Consider the following 21,875-nt stretch of genomic DNA (forward strand, 5'->3'; position numbering starts at 1 on the left):
GTTAGTGAGGAGACCAACTCAAAAACAATCCACACACAAAGAGGCATCTCATAACACTAGGATGTATGAGGAAAACCCAAGATGGGAAAAACCTCGGTGAGCAATGCTGCTAGAGTCTACTACTCCAATCCATCCTCACAATGAAAACACTATTACAATGTTTAGAGCACCAACCCAAGGAGCACCAACCCCTAATTTTATGGGCTACAACCCAAAGGAGCACCAACCCCTGACTTTATGGGCTACAACCCAAAGGAGAACCAACCCTTGATTTAGGGCACCAACCCAAGGAGCACCAACCTCTGCACCAAGCTACAACTAAATGATCACAAAGATAACTTCGATTAAAAAAGTAGTTTTCATGTTACAAGTGATTCTTGCAACCATTTCACATATCTTACTCTGTCGGTGACACCGACTCACTTCTCCTACTGCTCTCATTTGCTGCTTCTCTACCGGTACACCTCTCCTCTTCTTCTACTTTGTTGGATCTTCCTCCTTACTCTCTGCTCTTTATCGATACAACACTTTGCTAGTTTTCTATTTGCCTTCTCTGCAACCTCCTTCACCTTTTCTCTACCAGTATGGACACTACCGGTTCTGCTCTACACTCTCCCTCTTGTCTCAGATACTCTCTGAGCACTTGGCTGCATTGCTCTCATATGTAGAAGTAATAATCTATCAGTTCACAATAGAACAATATCCTTCTTCTATTTAGCAGCAGCAAATAATGTCTTTGCCCTTCATATTTATAGACTGGTTTCCTGCCAAAAGACAATTCAAATTCTAGGTGGTTAGGGTTTTCTCCACTGATCACGAGGCACATCGAATCCAATCTGATCTAATTAGATCACTACTCTGATATGACTTCCTGCACATTTACTCTAACATTGTGTTTTCCAAAACACGCCTTCCTTCTTTAGCAACCTGCAATCAATCTGTCAGCTTTCCTCAATCAATCACCATAAATGGACCAGTTGTTTCCTTCGCCTATTTCGATCTGCACAATCAATTTTTTCCTGGATCTCGAGCCACACAACTCTGCAACTTTACCTCATGCTTTGCAGTCACCATTATTGTCGAACCAATCACAACTACCTCTTTGATCCTAGACATCATTGTCCTCTGCACATTTGCCACCTCAGCTACATGTGGCATCCATATCAACCGACTACCAGCTTGGCTCTTCACATGGGTCCAGATATGATTGCTGACCAAACACTCTACTGGTTCCTTTTTCCTAGCTATTTTCTAACCCTACCGGTATATCACACACTACCAATTACCTCATCATGTCTGCTCTTTGCAGAACTACTGGTGGAATACCTTGACCGATCGTCAGAGATGTCTCTCTTAAGCATGCACATTCCCACAAAGTAGGAAGTCTTCTTCATCTACACCTTGTCCATATTATGGGCGAGCATTCATACCAGTAAAACCTTTTTTATGACACCATGTCATCAATCTTTAGCAATCTCCATCTTCAGTTAGGCCACTCTCCTTTGTTTGCATCTTCTCACCCTTGCCTTCTCCTTGATCAGCTCGGACCATATCACAACTGGTTTGTCAAGATGACAACCTCATCATTCTTCATCTGTTCCGGCATCTCATCATGCCTTTTCTATCAGTCTAGTGCATAACCCTATTCTCATGTATTTGAGGCATTCCTTTTGTTTTTAATGATGGATCTGATGTGATCCTTCTAACACTTGCCTTTACCTCTTCTTCCTTATCTCACCAAACACCAAACTAAAATGCACACAATGCATAATAGGAGATAAGATCCACTTACCGGTGGACTAACACCTTGTCTTCTGCATCCTGCAATGCACTTCATGTGACCTTCTTGTTTGTGCAACATATATTCAAATAGGCACATGTGATCCTATTGGTAGCACATATAAAAAATTCCATTCTATATGTTTCCTTGCTTGAGTAATGCCTTATTGGATCCGTTGGTCAAGTCATTTCTTTAAAATTCCTCATGTAATCTAGTCATTGTTTTATTGTTTAAATTTTCACTACGTTGAACTTGAACCTTGAACTTGAACCTTTTTGGTTCAAGGTTCAAAGTTCAATGGGCGATGTTTTAAATTTTTTTCCTCTCACATGGTTTTAAGTCTTCACTAGTCCTAGTCGGCATTTTACATTCTTTGAACCTTGAACTTGAACCTTTTTGGTTCAAGGTTCAAAGTTCAAGATTTGTCATGTTTATGATTTGTGTTGCGATTGTTTCACAAGGTTCAAAGTTCGATGTCTAGGCTTCTTGGAGATCATGTGACTTGGCATGAGGTGGCGGCACAGATTTTAAGATATGACAAATGGCAGCAAAGGAAAGGAATATTCTTTCTTTAATGATTTGAAATATGACATTTATACCAAGTATGGTGTGTGGATCCGTAGTGTCAGATATGAAGTGACTTAGCATTTAAGGCATGTGCTCGAGTGCAATCATTTCAAAGTAAGGTCACATGAATGAAGAGTAATGGGGCAGTTCATGGTAATCATGGGTAAGATTTTCTCAGCCTTAAAATTGAGTAGTTGTCAAGTCAAGATTATCATCTTCTTTGGATAAGTTTTAAGAAGAAGTTTTTGGAGTGGGAGAAATAGATTGCGATAGCGGTTTGCAGATGATAGAGGAAGGTATGTTCAACAACTTTCTAAATTGTTGCAGTTTGTTTTAGGAAAGCTCTGGATATTTTGTTAGTTGTTTGTTTCCATTTCCCTTTTCTCTTTTGTCTAGGTAAATTGGAGGAAATCATGAGCAAAACATGAGGCCTACTTTGCCCAAATTAGTGAACACATCTTCCCTTGTAAGTTCTTTACCAGAGCTGGGTGATACAGCATTAGTACGATTGGATTTAGATGATTTCCTAGAAAGAGTACGGAACCCAACCGCTGATTCTATGATGAGAGATATTGCACAGAGCGGATTATTGGAAGTAGCCGCATTTCCCACAACTGCTCCTTGCTTTGAATTGGTTTTAGAATGTATGAATCACTATGACAAAGGTAATAGATGCATAAGGAAAAAAAATGGTGAGGTTTTGTTATCCATTGATAGATAAACAATAATGGCTGCCATGGGTATCCCACATCGAGAACCCTATGAAGATTGGACAATTGGAAAATCTTATGGAATTTTCTCTGAGAAAAAGCAGTATTACAGAACTGTCATTGCATGAAATTGGCTTTTGAAGTTCCAAAAAGGAGGCTCTAGGCTACCGAGACCCCTAACCCGTGAGCATTTAATTCCTGCAATCCAAGATTTGGTAGTATTGTTGAGCAGAGTAAAGTGTAATTTACACTCCTTCTATTGGGAGGACTGGATGTATTTCTTCATCCAGGTCACTCTAGACAAAAATCAGTTCATCGACTGGAGAACTATTATCATGGAAAGGTTACACGAGGGTTTGAGTAATTACCCTGGGATGTGAAACTTCTATATGTCCTCATACCTATTATATATGCTTGTTTGTGTAAAGGAATGGTCTAGATTGCCTCATGTGAAATGGGTTTAAGGCATAAAAATTTATGAGTATCACCCCAATTTGACTTTAAAAGGACATGTTGATGATTATCTCCGCTAGAATGATATTTTTGGTGGGAGGTTGACCTTCGAATTACAAGGTAACTTGCATAGGAGGATGTCTGTAGAGGCCGTTGAACTAGTTAACATCTATGGCAGTTTCTTTACATAGTTTAATCACTTCACTTACCTAGGGGTTGGAGGTTTTAAAGGCGAACCCTTTAGGCTACCCAAGTATGTTTTAGACTCTTGTATTTTGATTGAATTTTCTAGGTAGCTGGCCTATGCCACAAAGGATTATGGTGAGGATTCTGACACAAGTGGAATTTTTCATATTGATTTAGGCCATTACAGTTGTAGGTCTGTCTTTGATGCACTAAATCTTGAGCTAGAATTTAAGAGATTTCATTTGAAAACCTTTGTGAAAAGGGATAAATTTGATAGTAAAGGGTTCATTGCTCAATATGTGAAGAATATGGTGCCTGACCAACATGTGTCCTAGTTGGAGGATTATTGGGAGGGGTGCTCGGATGAATTTGAAGTAAGGAAAAGGAGTTGGTCCAAGTTAACCTTGAAACAGATTCATCACATGAAATTGCCAATGGATACTTCAGGTGTCACCACTGATAATGAAGATGTACTAGATTCAGAGTTTATGAACTGGGTACATAATGAACCTCTCCTAGGGGTGGATTGGAGTAAAAGGATGGAACATAGCATTCAGACACGCACTTTCAACATAATTCACGGGATAGAAAATTGGCTTAGGAGTTACCGATTTCATCCGACGAGGGAAACCAACTCAAGAAACAAAAGTGGGAAGAGGAAGATCGCAAGAAAAACTTCTATTTTAACTAACATCCCTATTTATCTTGCAGGAAAAAGGCAGGCAAAGATTAAAGAAGAGAAACTTGACACTAAGGCTAAACTTTCTATTGGTGGTCAGGTTACCAGGTCTAGGTCCAAGAAGAGTTTTCAGCTGTCGGCTTTCCATCTCATTCTTGATTTGGACAGAGAGGAAGTACTGTGCAATATGACATCCCCTATTTATGATATAGACAAGGTTTCAATTGGCGCAGATGCTACTTTCCAGGACTCGGGGATGCTTGATATCCGGCCTCATGCAGACAGTGCTTCACTACCGCCTTCAGAAGGATCTCCCCACCTGCCATCTAAGGAACTGACTCTTGCACCTAAGTGGTTAAGTGACTCAATTACCAGAAAAAGAAATGTGGTTCCTATTTTAGTGTCAATGGAGGATGCTGTGAGTAAATGTCTAGGAAAATCCATGAAGCTCAAAAGGCTAAAAATGGAGGCTATGATTGGTTTTGACGAAAGCACAAAGCATTGGACTGCAGACATTGCCAAACCCACATCTGATAAAGATGTTGTTATTGCTTCAAAAGCAAATTATGCCATTGAACGAGTTGATTTGGGGGTCGGAACCAGAGCCGTAGATGTGAAGAATTTGGAGACTTCAAACAAACGGATTATCTCTCCTACTTGGAAGGATGAAAGAGACAAAGCTAAATTGAAGCAGAAATTAATGCAAAGGGCTCAATATATTCATGCTCTGTAGAATATCTCATTACCGTTGTCTCAAAGCTCAGTGCCATTTAGTTCAAAATCACTAGGTAATCAGAAATTCTTTGATGAGGTTCAATGAAACAAAATGATCGCAGAGATTTTCTCTGAATGGCTCACCTCAATTGTGCATCAAGGGACCAATTACATTTCAGATTTGGTTCAGATTTTCAAGGATTCTAATGAAGTCACCAAAGAATTGGATGTCGACTTAATCTCATGGTAGAAAGAGAAGACTAAATGGGCAGTGATTTCGAAGCAAATGTGTGATATTCAGCGTTATGGCCTGATGAATTTTCTTGTCGAAAGGCAAGTGCCAGGGTTAAATGAAGACGTAATGTTTATTTGCAAAGAAAGCATTGAGTGGTGCAACCAGATCATTGAAGAGGGCCATTGTGAATCAGCCAATCTACGTGGTGAATTAACAACCTTGAGGACAACCATGCAAAAGGATTTGCGCTGTGTGGATGTCCAATTGCTTAAAGAAAATAGCCAAACTCTAGAAGATACTGCAGAAATGATTAATCAGTTTAGCAGCCACATTAAACAAATCAAAGTGGATAAAACCTTGGCTGTGTAGGATTTTACGAGGATTTCCAAAGTGGAATCAATGCTCACAGTTTGTCTGGATCACCTGGACTCACACACTAACAAAGTGCAGGTGGTGAAGAGAACGAAAGAGCTTTGGAAACAAAGAGTAATACACATCAGTCTGCCGCATGTAACTGTAATTCAGGAAATTTTGAAGGTACATTGAGAGTGGAGTGCGGCGAAGGAGGTGATGGTGTCTGTCCAAAACACCAATCCGGGCAATTCGACCAAGACCGAATCAACGACATGACTAGCACCGCTGGCAGTTGTTTGCCAGCGAGTCTAGTCGTTTTTAATTTTGGTTATGCAGTTAGGGTAGTTTTATATTAACTCTTACGAGTTAATCTTACTTATGGTTAAAAGGAAACTATTGGTCTTGCGACCTATTTACATGTTTTGTAATGACTTTAAATGGGTTCACTAAGTTTTTCAAAAAACTATCTCTTGATTTTTTGTTGAAAGACTTTGTGTATGAAAAGTCGATAATCATCTATGAATGAAAATCATATAACAATTATCTTTAAGTTCAAATCTGTGTATTTGATGCCTGAAATTTGATTTCTGTGTGGATCTATTTCAAGTAAAGATTTGTTATAGCTTTTATGTGCACAGAAGATTACCAGCAGGATTCACCTTATAAGATTTTTTCATTTTGTTTTAGTGTACATGTGAAGTATGTCGGCTTTATACAAAATTTATATATAAATCAAGTCTTGTGTTAATTTGGTGTTGACTTGTGAATGCAATAACCTTTTCTATGCTTTCTAGTGAAAAGTATAATATTGGCTGTGTGTAATTTGAAGTTGATTGAATATTTGTTAGAGGGAGTTGTACCTTAATTCAGAGGTAAATCAATATAATGATTTTCCAACTATCTGGTGAAATTTTTCTTCATTTCTTGGTCTTAAGGTTATCCAAATTAAATAAAGTATGAAAGAAAAATTTGTTTACCAACATATCCAATGATGGTACTTTCACTGTCAGTCATTGCTTCTTATGATGACTACATCTTCATCAGGTGGGAGTCTTGTTGTCCTGCATCCTCACAGCATACCTGTGATCTTCTCATTCAATGTTGATGTGATTCAGGTAACATTCTGCCTCTTCATCACAAACAACCACTCAAACACCTTGCCCATCTAGCTTGTACACTGATTAGGACCTTTGCAGGCTAACAACCATTCACTTAGTTGATCTGACTTCTCCATGTCAACACATTACTTACTAGATGACATCCTTTCCTTACCGATGTTCTGCAATACAAGATGATATCCAAGATATCTCATTCTATACTCCTTCTTGATAGTTTTGCACATACATCCCTTCTTTTGCTAGTCATCCATATAGGTTGACATCAATGACAACACAATGCCAACAAGGCCCTACAAAGAGGTCTTATGTCATAATAGGTCCTAGTATGAGGTATAATGTCATAATAGGTCCTCTTAAGGGGTCTTATGACATAATAGGACCTATTATGACATAATGGGTCCTATTATGACATAATAGGACCTATTATGGGGTATGTGCACCAAGTTGTGGTACCAAAAAGGTGCCATTTTTTAATCTTTTCATAAAATTGCGTCATTGACATGAAAAGGTCATCCAAACCTTTGGTTTGGATGCCCATGGAAAATCCAACCCAAAGGGTTGGTATTCTCCAATGCAAACTATTTGGTGAGCACCAAATTCAAAATTTTGAATTTTCACTTTTGGCGTGCGCCAAATTTGGCACTCGCCAAATGTGAAAAGTCATTTTTTTGCATTTGGCGAGTGCCAAATTTGGCACACGCCAAATGCTCTGTACTATCCAATTTTTCATTTTGAGAACATTTTTCATCTTGGGCACAAATTATACCCACTTGGCAAGAGAATATATACATGAAAAATAACATTTAAGTATAAGTCACATTTCAATAATACTTTAAGTTATATTTCATGTATATATTGGCAGGATGTTTGAGAGTGGTTTCAACTCTATGGGAGTTATAATGTAGATTCTAGTTTCTAGAGGATCATATAGAATTTCAGACTTATCAAATTTCAGTAATCAGCATGTCAAATTGCAATAATCACCATGCTCCTATTAGCCTTTTTTATCTCTATATCTCTCTCCCGCTCTCATCTCTCTCACTTCTCTCTCTTCTCTCTAGGTATTAACCACCCTCTCTACCTTTTATTCCTTAATCACATTTCTATCCTTGACTCCTTCCCTTTCTCTTCTTCTTTGTCATTCTCTTAATATTATTTTCCCCTCCCTCTCCTTTCTCTTGGCTAATTCCTATCCCTTCTATCCACTCTCTCCCCATATATAGGTCTCACCCTCCCTCCCTCCTTATATTATTACCCACCTCTCTCTCCTGCTTTAGGTTTCTCACCAATCTAACTTTCCACCCTCTAGTTCTCTCCTTCTATCTCCACCTTTCTCTCCCTTCCCCCTTACCCCTATCCATTTATGAACTCTCTCTCTCTCTCTCTCTCTCTCTCTCTCTCTCTCTCTCTCTCTCTCTCTCTCTCTCTCCACACCTATCTATCTCCTCATTCCCTATGTCTTTGACTCCCTCCATGTCTACCTCTCCATCCATGCCCTCTTACTAATCTCTTTGCTATTTTATCTATTCTCTCTCTCAATTGTCTAGGTCGTCACCTCTCCCTCCTACTTTCACTCCCTTCCTCTCAAAAATTTCTAAGTTTCTCCCTCATTCTCTCTGCACCTCTATATCTCTACATCCATGTCTCGTTAGGCACCTATCTCTATGACCCTCTATCTATCTCTCCCCTCTCTCTCCCATCTAGGTATTTAACCTCTCTCTCACCCTTTACATATCTCATCTCTCTATATATCCCCTCTCTAGTTCTCTCCCTTCCTCTCCACCTCTCTCTCTCCATCACATCTTACCCATATCCCTTTATGAAATCTCTCCTTCGCTTATCTCTCTCATCACCTCTTTATCTCCCATAAACTCTAGATCGATTACTCTCCCTCTCTTCTCTTTATTTCTTCTCTTTCTCCCCTCTCTAGGCCTCTCCTATACTCTCTCCATCTCTCTCACCTTCCCTCCTTATATCCATATCTAGCCTTCCCTCCCTCGATCTCTCTTCTCCTCCTATTGCTTATCTCCACTCTCTCTTTGTTCTATTCATCACTACCTACCCTACCCAACCTCTCTCTCCATACATATTTTTCTCCTTCCCTCCATCTTTACCTCTCTACCACTCCTTTGTATCATTACCCACCTCTCTCTCCCCCTCTGTCTCCCTCACCTCTATCTTCCCACCCTTGGTCTCTCACCTCTCTCTTCCTAGCCTCTAGATCGCTCACCTCTATATCTCTCTCGTCTCTAATTCTTTCCTCTCGACCTGCTTACCCCTCTTTCTCTCTTTGTGAACTTATATATCTTATTTTCTTCTCTCTCTCCCTTACCTATCTACCTCTTCCCTCTCTCTTTCTCAATCACTCCCTACCCATCTCTCCCTCTCTTCTTAGCTCTCTCTTTCTGTTTATTCTTCCCTCTCTCCTCTTCTCTCTCCCTCCCCTCTCTAGGTCATCACATCTCCCTCCCCTTAGGATCCCATATGACCTCTAATGACACCATATGACCCCTTAGGACACCATATAACCCCTCAAGATACCATATGACCCCTTCAGACACCATATGACTCCTTTTAACCTCCTAGTACATGACATGACCACTTAAGACACCATATGACCCCTTAGGATGATATGATGTCTTAAGGGGTCATATGGTGTCATGAGGGGTCATATGGTGTTCTAACACATGTATGGTCCCTTAGGACCCCACATGACTCCCTAGGACACCATATGGCCCTTTTTAAAATCTTGGTATGTACGACATAACCCATTAGCATGTCATATGACCCCTTAGGACCATATGATGTCCTAAGGGGTCATATGGTGTCCTAAGGGGCCATATGGTGTCTTAACACATGTATGGCCCTTTAGGACCCCATATGAACCCTAAGGACACCATATGACCCCTTAGGACCCCATATGTCTCCTAACAACACAATATGACCCTTCAAGATGCCATATGACCACTTTTAACATCCTAGTACATGATATGTCCCCTTATGGCCAAATGATGTCCTAATGGGTCATATAGTGTCCTAAGGGGTCATATGGTGTTCTAAAAGATTTGTGGCCCCTTAGGACCACATATGACCCCTAGTGACACTGTATGACCCCTTAGGACCATATGATGTACTAATGGGTCATATGGTGTCCTAAGGACTCATATGGTGTTCTAGCACATGTGTCGCCTATTAGGACCTTGTATGACCCCTAACAACACCATATGATCCCTCAAGACCATATGATGTCCTAATGGGTCATATGGTGTCCTAAGGGGTCATATGGTGCTCTAACACATGTGTGGCCCCTTGGGACCCCAAATGACCCTTAACAACACCATGCGACCCATTAGGACACCATATGACCCCATAGGGACCCATAGGACCTCTCATGACACCATATGACTTATTAAGACACCATATGACCTCTTAGGACACCATATGATCTATTTTAACATCCTAGTACACGACATGACCCCTTAGGACACGATATGACCCCTTAGGACACCATATGAATCCTTAGGACCACATGATGTCCTAAAGGGTCATATGGTGTTCTAACACATGTGTGGCCCCTTAGGACCCCATATGACCCCTTAGGACACCATAAGGCCCCTCACAACACCACATGACCCCTTCTAACATCCTAGTACATGACATGACCCCTTAGGACACCATATGACCCCTTTAAACATCCCAGTACATGACATGATCCTTGAGGATACCATATGACCCCTTAGGACACTATATGACCTTTAGGCACCATATGACCCCTTAGGACCTCATATGACCCCTCAGGACACCATATGACCCCTTAGGACACCATATGACCATATTTAGATAGAGAGAGAAGAGGTAGATAGGTGAGGGGGAGAGAGAAGAAAATAAGAGCAATAAGTTCACAAAGAGAAAAAGATTGGTAAGGAGGTGGAGAGGAAAGAATTAGAGAGGAGAGAGATATAAAGGTGAGAGATCTAGAGCCTAGGAAGAGAGAGGTGAGAGACCAAGGGTGGAAAGATAGAGGTGAGGGAGATAGAGGGGGGGGAAGAGGTGGGTAATGATACAAAGAGGGAGTGGTAGAGAGGTAGAAATGGAGGGAAGGAGAAACATAAGGATGGAGAGAGAAGTTGGGAGGGAGAGGTAGTGATAAAGAGAACAAATAGAGATGGAGGGAGGTAAGGATAGATATGGTGATAAGGAGGGAAGGTGATAGAGAGAAAGAGAGATTACATGGGAGAGACCTAGAGAGGGGACAGAGAGGAGAAATAGAGAGAGTCATATGGGGTTGTAAGGGGTCATATGGTGTTCTAACACATCTGTGGCCCTTTAGGACACCAAATGACCCCTAACGATGACCCCAAATAACCCCTAACGACACCATATGAACCCTTAGGACACCATATGACCTCTAATGACACCATATGACCCCTTAGGACACTATATGATCCTCAGAACACCATATGACCCCTTAGAACCCCACATGACCCCTCGGGACACCATATGACCCCTTAGGACACCATATGACCCCCTAAGACACCATATGATCCATTTTTATATCCCAGTATACGACATGACCCCTTAGGACACCATATGACCCCTTAGGATAAAATGATGTCCTAAGGGGTCATATGGTGTCCTAAGGGGTCATATGGTGTTCTAACACATGTGTGGCCCCTTAGGACCCCATATGACCCCTAACAACACCATATGACCCCTTAGAACACCATATGACCCCTTAGGACCATATGATATCCTAATGGGTCTTATGGTGTCCTAAGGGGTCCTATGGTGTTTTAACACATGTGTGACCCCTTAGAACCCCATATGACCCCTAAAAACACCTTATGAAACCTTAGGACACCATATGACCCCTTAGGACTAGATGATGTCCTAATGGGTCATATGGTGGTCTAAAGGGTCATATGGTGTTCTAACACATGTTTATCCCCTTAGGACCCCAAATGATCCCTAACGACGCCATATGACCCCATAGGACACCATATGATCTCTAATGACACCATATGATCCTTTGGGATAATATATGACCCCTAAGACACCATATGACCCCTTAGGACCCCATATGACCCCTCAGGACACTATATGACCCCTTAAGGCACCGTATGACCATATGAACCCTTAAGACACCATATGACCTATTTTAACATCTCTCTTCTCCTCCTATTATTTCTCTCCACTCTCTCTTTGTTCTCTTGATCACTACCTCTTCTTCCCAACCTCTCTCTCCATACCTATGTTTCTCCTTCCCTTCTTCTTTACCTCTCTACCTCTCCATGTTTGTCTCATTACCCACATCTCTCTCCCCCTCTATCTCCCTCCCCTCTATCTTTCCACCCTAGGTCTCTCACCTCTTTCTTCCTAGGCTCTAGATCTCCCACCTCTACATCTCTTTCCTCTATAATTACCCACCTCTCTATATCCCCCTCTATCTATGTAACAACTCTCTCTCCCTATCTAGGTCTATAATTCTTTCCTCTCCACCTCCTTAACCTTCTTTCTCTCTTATTTTCTTCTCTCCCTCCCTTACCTATCTACCTCTTCTCTCTCTTGGTCTCTCAGTCTCTCCCTTACATAGGGCTGGCGGTATTGATTGTATTGATACTTCTCTCTCTCTCTCTCTCTCTCTCTCTCTCTCTCTCTCTCTCTCTCTCTCTCTCTAGGTTTCTCTCCCTTTATTACTCTCTCCATCTTGATCCCTCATTACCCACATGTCTCTCCCCCTCTATCTCCTTGACCTCTATCTTTCCACCCTAGGTCTCTCACCTCTTTCTTCCTAGGCTCTAATTCTCCCACCTCTCTATATCCCCCTTTATCTATGTCACTGCTCTCTCTACCTCCTTACCCCTCTTTCTCTCTTATTTTATTCTCTCCCTCCCTTACCTATCTACCTCTTCCCTCTCTTGGTCTCTCAGTCTCTCCCTTACATAGGGTTGGGGGTATTGGTTGTATTGATACCTCTCTCTCTCTCTCTCTCTCTCTTTCTCTATTCTTTAGGTTTCTCCCTTCCTCCCTCTCTACCTCTCTAATTATCCATCCTTGTATAATTATCCACCTCTCTCTCCCTATCTAGGTCTTTCTATGGACACCATATGACCCCTTAGGACCATACGATGTCCTAATGGGAGAGAACTAAAGAGGGGACAAATAGATAGGTGAGAGAACTATATGGGGAAGGGGAGATGAGAGACCTCTAGATGACAAGAGAGAGGGGTGAGATAGATAGAGGGGGAGAGAGAGAGGTGAGTAATGAGACATGATGCAGAGGTAGATAGGTGGAGAAGAAGGAAGTGAGAAACCTAGAGAAGGGAGAGAGAGAGAGAATACAAGAGGAAGAGACAATAACAAAGTGGGGGAGTGAGGTATATATGGGGGTATGTATGGATGAGGAGATAGAGAGGGAGAGGAGAAGGGAGGGATATACCTAAAGAGGGGGGGGAAATAGAAGAGGAGAGACAAAAGAAAAAAGAGAGGAGTAAGAGGGGATAAAGGGAAAGGCAGATATGGAGAGAGTGAGAGACCTATGGAAGAAGGAGATAAAGAGGTAAGGGGAGGAAGAGAAGAGGAGGGAGTTCATAAAGGGATGGAGTTAAGGAGGAGGGAGAGAGAGAGAGAGAGAGAGAGAGAGAGAGAGGTAGAGAGGGAGTGAGATAACTATAGAGGAACGTATAGATAGGTGATAGACCTAGATGGGGAGAAAGGAGTGATATGGATAGAGGGGGATAAAGAGAGGTGGGTAACGAGACCTATATGTAGAGGTAGATAGGTGGAGAGGAAGGGGGGAGAAACCTAGAGGGGATGGGATGGAGAGGTAATGACCTAGACAATGAAGATATAGAATAAGAGAGGAAGAGAGAAGAGACAGTGGGGGAGGGAGATAGAGAGGGAGAGGGGAAGAAAGGAAGGGAGAGAACTAGAGAGGGGAAGGATGAAGAAGAGGAGATATAAGAAAAAAGAGATGGGTAAGAGGGGATGGATGGAGAGGTAGACATGGAGGGAGTGAGAAACCTATCAAACAAGGAGATAGATAGATTTGGAGAGAGAGAGAAGAGAGGGAAATAGTTCATAAATATATAGGGGTAAGGGGAAGGGAGATAATGGTGGTGAGGGAGGGAGAGAACTAGAGGGTGGACAATTAGATAAGTGAGAAACCTAGAGGGGGAGAGAGAGGTGGCTAATAATATAGGGAGGGAGAGGTAGTGAGCTGAATAGGGAGGGAGAGAGAGCCCTAGATATAGGGAGAGAGAGGATTAAAGGGATAGGTAGGGACCAATAGAAAGGAGTGGGAGGGGAGAGAAACAATAAGAGGGTGAGAGAGAAGAAGAGAGAGGGAGGGAGTCAAGGATAGAAATGGGGGTATAAGGAAGGAATGCAAGTTAGAGAGGATGGGATATACCTAGAGAAGGGAGAGAGAAGTGAGAGAGACAATAGAGGGAGAGAGATAGGTCAAGAGTTTGGGGAAGATAAAGAGAGTGAGATATAGAGATAAAAAATGCTAATAGGAGCATGCTCATTACTGAAATTTGACATGCTGATTATTGAAATTTGACTGTCTGAAATTTTATATGATTCTCTAAAAACTAGAATCTACATTATAACTCCTATAGAGTTGAAACCACTCTCAAACATCCTACCAATATATACATGAAATGTGACTTATACTTAAATGTTATATTTCATGTATATATTCTCCTGTCAGGTGGGTATAACTTGTGCCCAAGTTGAAAAATGTTCCCAAAATGAAAAATTGGATAATGCAGAGCATTTGGTGCATGCTAAATTTGGCGCGCGCCAAATGTGAAAACTCAATTTTTTGAATTTGGCATGCGCCAAATAGGGTGAGCACCATATTTGGCACTCACCAAATGGTTTTCTTTGGAAACCACCAACCCTTTGGGTTGGATTGTACATGGGCATCCAACCCAAAGGGTTGGATGACCATTTTAGGCCTGAGACGTGTTTTTACTAGAAGATTAAAAAAATTAACATATTTTTGGCGATGCTCTCCATCAGGTTTGCACGTGTTTCAATGAAACTAAAAAAAACACCATAGCGACTTCAAGCTCTCTCTTAGCTATCCAAGAATGTAATTTTTTTCACATTTTGATTTCGTTAAGGCTTCCATCTATAATTTATTTTGTTAGTGTGTCCGTTTTTTGTCAAAAACCAACATGCACTATTTTGGCTATAGTTTTTTACACGTTCATCAAATTTTGAAGAAACTTACATTTTTAGAAACTAGACTCCATTCTACACAATTTAAAAAAAAAATTGATTTTCAATTAGTTTTCAATGACTTTAGGGGGGAGCATGCTCAAATTTCCATTTTTCAAGATGTCTCCACTTCGAAAATTAGTAAAAATTCATGTACTCATTAAAAAATTAGCCGAAAATCGAGCATACACTACAAGGTGTCAACTAATTTCTCACCAAAGTGATTTGAAAAATTCAATAAAAAGAAAACATTTTAGGGGGGCCACAATAGATGCTATGTTATGTTTTTTGCATAAAAATAGGACCACTTTTTGTGGCCCCCCTTTTTGAAGCCCTTAATATGCACCATTTTCAAAAAAAAAATTAGTAGTTTAGAAAGTAGACTCGAAGCACTCTAACTCTTGTTCTTGGTGCATCTTCTAATTTGGAGTGTAACTATGTTCAATTTGTCATTGAAGTTCAGACTTTGCTGATTTCAGAAAAAAGTAGCATCTTAAGACCCCCTTTTGGTACCACAACTTGGTGCACATACCCTAATATGTCACAATGGGACCTATTATGACATAATAGGCTGCATTATGATATTATATGTCCTATTATGTCACAATAGGTCCTATTATGACATAATACCCCTTAACAAGTCCTAGCAAGGGGTATAAAGTCATAATAGGTCCTCTTAAGGGGTTTTATGACATAATATGACCTATGATGTCATAATAGGACCTATGATGACATAATAGGACTTATTACATCATCATAGATCTTAAAATGTCATTATTAGTCCTATTATGACATAATACCCTTTAATAGGTCCTACTAAGGGGTATAATGTCATAATAGGTCCTCTTAGGGGTCTTATGACATGACATATCCTCTTAAGGGGTCTTATGACATTATAGGACCTATTATATCTGTGATAATAAATCATATTATGTCATAATAGATCCTACTAAGGGGTCTTATGTCATAATAGGTCCTCTTATGACATAATAGGACCTATTATGTCACAATAGGTCCTATTATGACATAATATTAAATGTCACAATAGGTCTTTTTATGACATAATACCCCTTAACAAGTCCTACTAAGGGATATAAAGTCATAATAGGTCCTCTTAAGGGCTTTTATGACATGATATGACATATGATGACATAATAGGACCTATGATGTCATAATAGGACCTATTATGTCATCATAGGTCTTGTTATGTCATAATCGGTCCTATTATGACATAATACCCTTCAATAGGTCCTACTAAGGGGTATAATGTCATAATACATCCTCTTAAGGGGTCTTATGACATAATGGGACCTATTATGTGTTAGTAAGATGAGAGGGGGCGGTGAATCGAAAAAACTCAATAATCAATGTATTCATCAAATTCAACCTTGGTAGCCTTTACTGATATGCAACTATGACTGTAAATCATTCAAACTCATAATCAGATACACTTAAAACATCATAACACATTTAACACCAGATTTAATGTGGAAACCCAAATAGGGAAAAACCACTATGGGATTTTGGACCCATTAAGAAATATACCCTTCTAGAGTATGCTCAGTTAAAAGCCAATCCTATTATATATTACATAAACACATTGCTAGAAGTGACCCAGTTAAGGGATTTCCCTCAGACATGTTAGAATCTTGCACTTTGTTAGAAGTGACCTTGTCAAAGGATTTCAAACACTCATTCAAAATGTTCCCTTGCTAGAGAATTTACAAATAAGACTATTACGTCCACTCGGTTAAGAGATTTCCTGTCACTTACAAATAAATAATAGTATAAAATATATCTACAACTTCTCATCTAAAATGCTAAAGCAGACTCTATGTGCTCAAAATAATCTTGTCATAAGACTTATCTTGCTCCTTGCTGGGCTTCTCAATTTGTTCTTTAATCAGATATTCAATCTTATGTGCTTGGTGATCACTACTATAGTATCACTGTTCTTCTATTTGCTTGCTCCTATTGGTCATCAACAATTTCTTATTTATAAACAATTCCTAGCCACTTAATCTCCTTGATCACATTTCCCATGATCAATCTTAGCCATCAGATCTTCAAACTTGGCTAGGTTCATTGTATCCTTCGATCTGAAAATGTTTTATCTTGCCTTGGAACTTGTATTCCTTCCTTGGAACTTGTGCTAGGTTATGACCATTCAATCTATGCTGTAGATCTAACTCCTCTATTTTCATTGTCGTAGATCTTCAAAAAACTTTTTTCACGACATACCAATCATCTTTACATCTCCAGCTCATTGGAATTGTTCATTTAATAATACTTTTATCCATCCAATGTATTTTGTTATTACTCAGTTGTTACTCAGTAAATACTAAACCTTTACTCGGTAGATATTCTACCTTCTTTAACCGATATCGATAACCTTAGTGTTTACTGAATAGCTTCATGCTTGGTAACATAGAACAATATCAAACCTTAACTCATCTAATGAATGAAATCTTTTCTCATTCTTAGAATACTCATATATATATAGGATATCAAAATAATCAAAGCAACAAAATCTCATCATTGTCTAACTTGGTAATAGTTTCCCATTGAATAACTTATTACTCCCCTTCATTTTCATTCTTTCTGTGTCACTTACTGACATCTTTATACTTATGAAAACATTCTCATTAAGATATGGCAACATCATACTGAATCAGAAAATCAATTGCTTGACATCAATGACAAAATAATATTATTAAGATAGTAATCATCCTTTCTGAGTTATATCCATAATCTTCAACAACCTTCTCAATATCCTCATACCAACAAACTTACTGGAATGCCAACAATCTCCCTTTGTGAAATGCTAACAATCTCCCCCTTTGGCATTGATGGCAAAACCAACTTTTAATGGCAATACCTAACTTGATTTTATTTGAACAATTGAGATTCGGATTGCTGTTAATCTTCTCCTGTTGTTATATTTGAATTCTCCCCCGTCATTAGTCTTCTCCCATCTTCACCTATTAATCTTCACTAATTAGTCTTCTCCCCCTTTGACAAAAATGCCAAAAAGTAAAACTAATTAATGATTCCTTCCACTGTGAAGTAATTTGCTTGCTGCAAATACAAATGTATCATTTTAGTCTCTATCAGAGCAACTTGTCTTCAATCACTATTGCCTCCACAACTTTAGGTAACCTCCTAAAGTGTGTAAATTGGCATCAACTCATAAATAGTTAATATGTAGATTCATAGAATTGATGCTTTCACCGAACTCTGTCAGTGAGTAGTAGATAGGGGTAGGACCCCTAACTTACTTCCTCAAAAGTGTCCTTTGGCAGTGGCTTTGTAAAAATGTTTGCTATTTGTTCCTTTGAACTAATATATTCCAGCGCAACTTTCTTCTCTTGAACTTCTTCTCTGAGATAATGATACTTTATAGAGATATGCTTTGTCTTAGAATGCATTACCAGATTCTTTGAAATGTTAATGGCACTAGTATTATCACAGAATATAGTTACTAGCTCGGTAACTTTCTTATTCATACCTTCCAATAGTTGTTTGATCCATGCTATATTGGTACAACTCAATGCTGCAATGACATATTCAACTTCAGTTGTTGACTATGAAATGTATCCTTGTTTCTTACTAAGCCAACTTACTAGTCTGTCTCCCAGAAAGAAAGCTCCACCACTTGTGCTTTTCCTATCATCAATGTTCCCTACCCAATCAGCATCAGTGTAGACTTTTAAGTCAAAATCATTCCTCTTTTTATACTCTAAACCATAATCTTTAGTGCCTCTTAAGTATCTGAAAATTATCTTGATTGTTGTCATATGGGTTTCTTTGGGATCTGCAGAAAATCTTGCAACCATACCTACTACATGTGCTATATCCAGCCTGCTGTGAACCACATATTGCAACTTTCCAATCATAGATCGGTAAAGTGTCTCCTCAACAGATGCAGATTCATCACTCTTTGATAGTTTACAACTGGTAGTCATAGGAGTACTTAAAGGTTTAGAATCCTCCATTCCAAATTTCTTCAAGATTTCCTTTATATACTTGGATTGAGTAATGAAAATCTCATTTTTCATTTGTAGTATCTGTAAACCTATAAAATACTTTATTTCACCGATTAATGACATCTCAAATTCTTTGCACATTTCATTTCCAAAGTTCTTGCATAAAGAGTCATTTCCACAAAAAATAATATCATCATTAAATATGGCTGAAAGCAGTATTCCATTGTCTTCATCATTCTTCATATACATGTTGTTGTTTTCACTTATCCTTATAAATCCAATCTTGATTAAGTAAGAGTGAAGTCTTTCATACCATACTCTAGCTGCTTGCTTTAGACCATATAAAGCTTTGTTCAACTTACACACCTGATCTTTATTCTTGTCTTCAATAAATCCTTCAGGTTGTTCAATATAAACTTCTTCTTCTAGTATACCATTTAAAAATGCAGATTTAACATCCATTTGATATACGTTGAAATTTTTGTAAGCAGCATATGCCAACAATGTTCTCACTCCTTCAAGTCTTGCCATAGGTGCAAAAGTCTCACCATAATCTATTCCTTCTTCTTGAGCATAACCTTTGTAAACTAGTCTTGCTTTATTCCGAATGACCTCTCCTTTTTCATTTAGCTTGTTTCTGAAAATCCACTTTGTACCGATCACATTTTTCTCTTTTGGTCTTGGGACCAGTGTCCATGTTTCATTCTTCTTGATTTTTTCAATCTCTTCTATCATAGCATTTACCCAATCTTCATTACTAAATGCCTCTTTTACTATTCTCGGTTCAAATTCAGATATCAGACATGTGTTTTGTCTCAGTTTGTTCCTTGTCATCACCAGATCATCCTTATCTCCTATAATTTGACTTGATGCATGATTTCCTCCGACATACTTGGCTAATATAGGCTCGGTAGGCTCTGTATGATCTTCTTCATCACTCGGTAACTGGGTATTTTCTTCATTTTCTTCATCAACTCTCTCGGTAGGACTTCTCAGTTGAACATATACAAACTCTTCATAATCTTCTGGTTCTTTGGAATTTCCTTCATCATTTCTTTCTGCAAATTCATCAATTTTCACATTTGCACTTTCCACTATTTTGTTAGATGATTTGATCAGATATTTAAATGATTTACTTCTAGAAGAATAACCAAGAAATGTTCCTTCCTCGCTTTTCTGATCAAACTTTCCATTTCTATCATCTTTGTGAACATAACATCTACTTCCAAATATTTTAAAGTAACTTACATTAGGTTTCTTGTCATACCAGATTTCATACGATGTCTTGAAAGTTCCTTTCTTTAGTTGTACTCGGTTCAGGGTGTAAACTGTAGTGTTGATCGCTTCTCTCCAAAATGTTTGAGGTACCCTCTTTTCTATCATCAGTGTTCTGGCATAATCTATAATTGATATGTTTTTTCCTTCAGCTATCCCATTTTGCTGAGGTGTTCTCAGTGCAGATACTTGTCTCTTTATACCATGATCATTGCAAAATAGGTTAAATTCATCAGAAATGAATTCTCCTCCTCTATCAAATCTTAGACATTTCAACTATCTTCCTGTTTCTTTTTCCAGCCTTATACCATTTGAACATTTGAAAGGCTTCTGATTTCTCTTTTAAAAACATAACTAACATCATCCTTGAGTAATCATCCACAAATAATATAAAGTATTGATCACCATAATAACTTTGAACTTTCATAGGACCATAAAGATCAGTGTGCACAAGATCTAAAATTCCTTTAGAAGTGTAGGACTTACTTGTAAAGCTTGACTTTGTCATCTTGCCCATCTGGCATCCTTGACATATTGCATTCTAAGATTTTTCCAAGCTCGATAGACCTCTTACTCGGTGCTTCTTACTTATTTTGATCAGGTTATCAAAATTTATATGACAAAACCTTTTATGCCATAGCCAGGTATCTTCTACTTTAGCATACAAACAATTGTTCCGAGTTGAGTCAAGATGAAATGTATTACCTTTTGTTTGTGTCCTGGTAGCAGCCAACTTTCCATGTTTGTCATGAACTTTGACACTTCCTTTCTGAAATTCTATTCTGTATCCTATATTGTTTAGCTTTGCTACACTCAACAAATTGTATTTCAAACATTCATCCCAATATACATCATCACATTTAGCATTATCAAGAAGTGTGATAGAACCTTTACCTTTTACCGGACATGGTGCATCATTACCAAATCTTACATAACCTCCATCATAGTCTTCTAATTTAGCAAACTTGTGTTTATCACCTGTCATGTGATGTGAGCATCCACTATCTATGATCCAAGAATCATTTTTATTTATGTGAGATATCAAGGATTTTTCCTCATACCTTTCTTCTTCTGATCCATCTTCGATAGCCACATACACAACTTCCTCTGTCTCATTCTCATCAGATTTTTCATCGTTGGATTCCTCATCAGCTACTAGGCATGTCTTTCTATCTCTCTTTCTGAAGTCTCGGTGTCCTCTGTATTGGTTGTCTTTTTGTCTGTTATCTCAGTATTCTCTCTTTTCACTAGATTCCTTGTCAGGACAGTTAGAAGCCATATGTCCTATTCTATCACAGTTAAAACATTTTAAAGGTAACTTTTCTTTATACTTACCTTTGCCTCTTGGTAACCTTCTAGCTAATAATCCTTCAAACTCTTCTTCTTTCTGATCTTCTCATATAGTTTGTGTACCTCTTCCATGTTTTTGCAAAATCTCTCACTTGCTCCACTATGATTTCGTTCAGTATACTTATACATTCTATCATTGTAATCATCAGATTCACCAAAGATGAAATGAACTGAATGCATATTCAACTTTATTTACCGAAGACCCACTGTTATCAAAATTACTTAGCTCAAATCCATGT

This window comes from Cryptomeria japonica, chromosome 1, assembly GCF_030272615.1.
Source record: "Cryptomeria japonica chromosome 1, Sugi_1.0, whole genome shotgun sequence".
In the NCBI taxonomy this organism is placed as follows: Eukaryota; Viridiplantae; Streptophyta; class Pinopsida; order Cupressales; family Cupressaceae; genus Cryptomeria; species Cryptomeria japonica.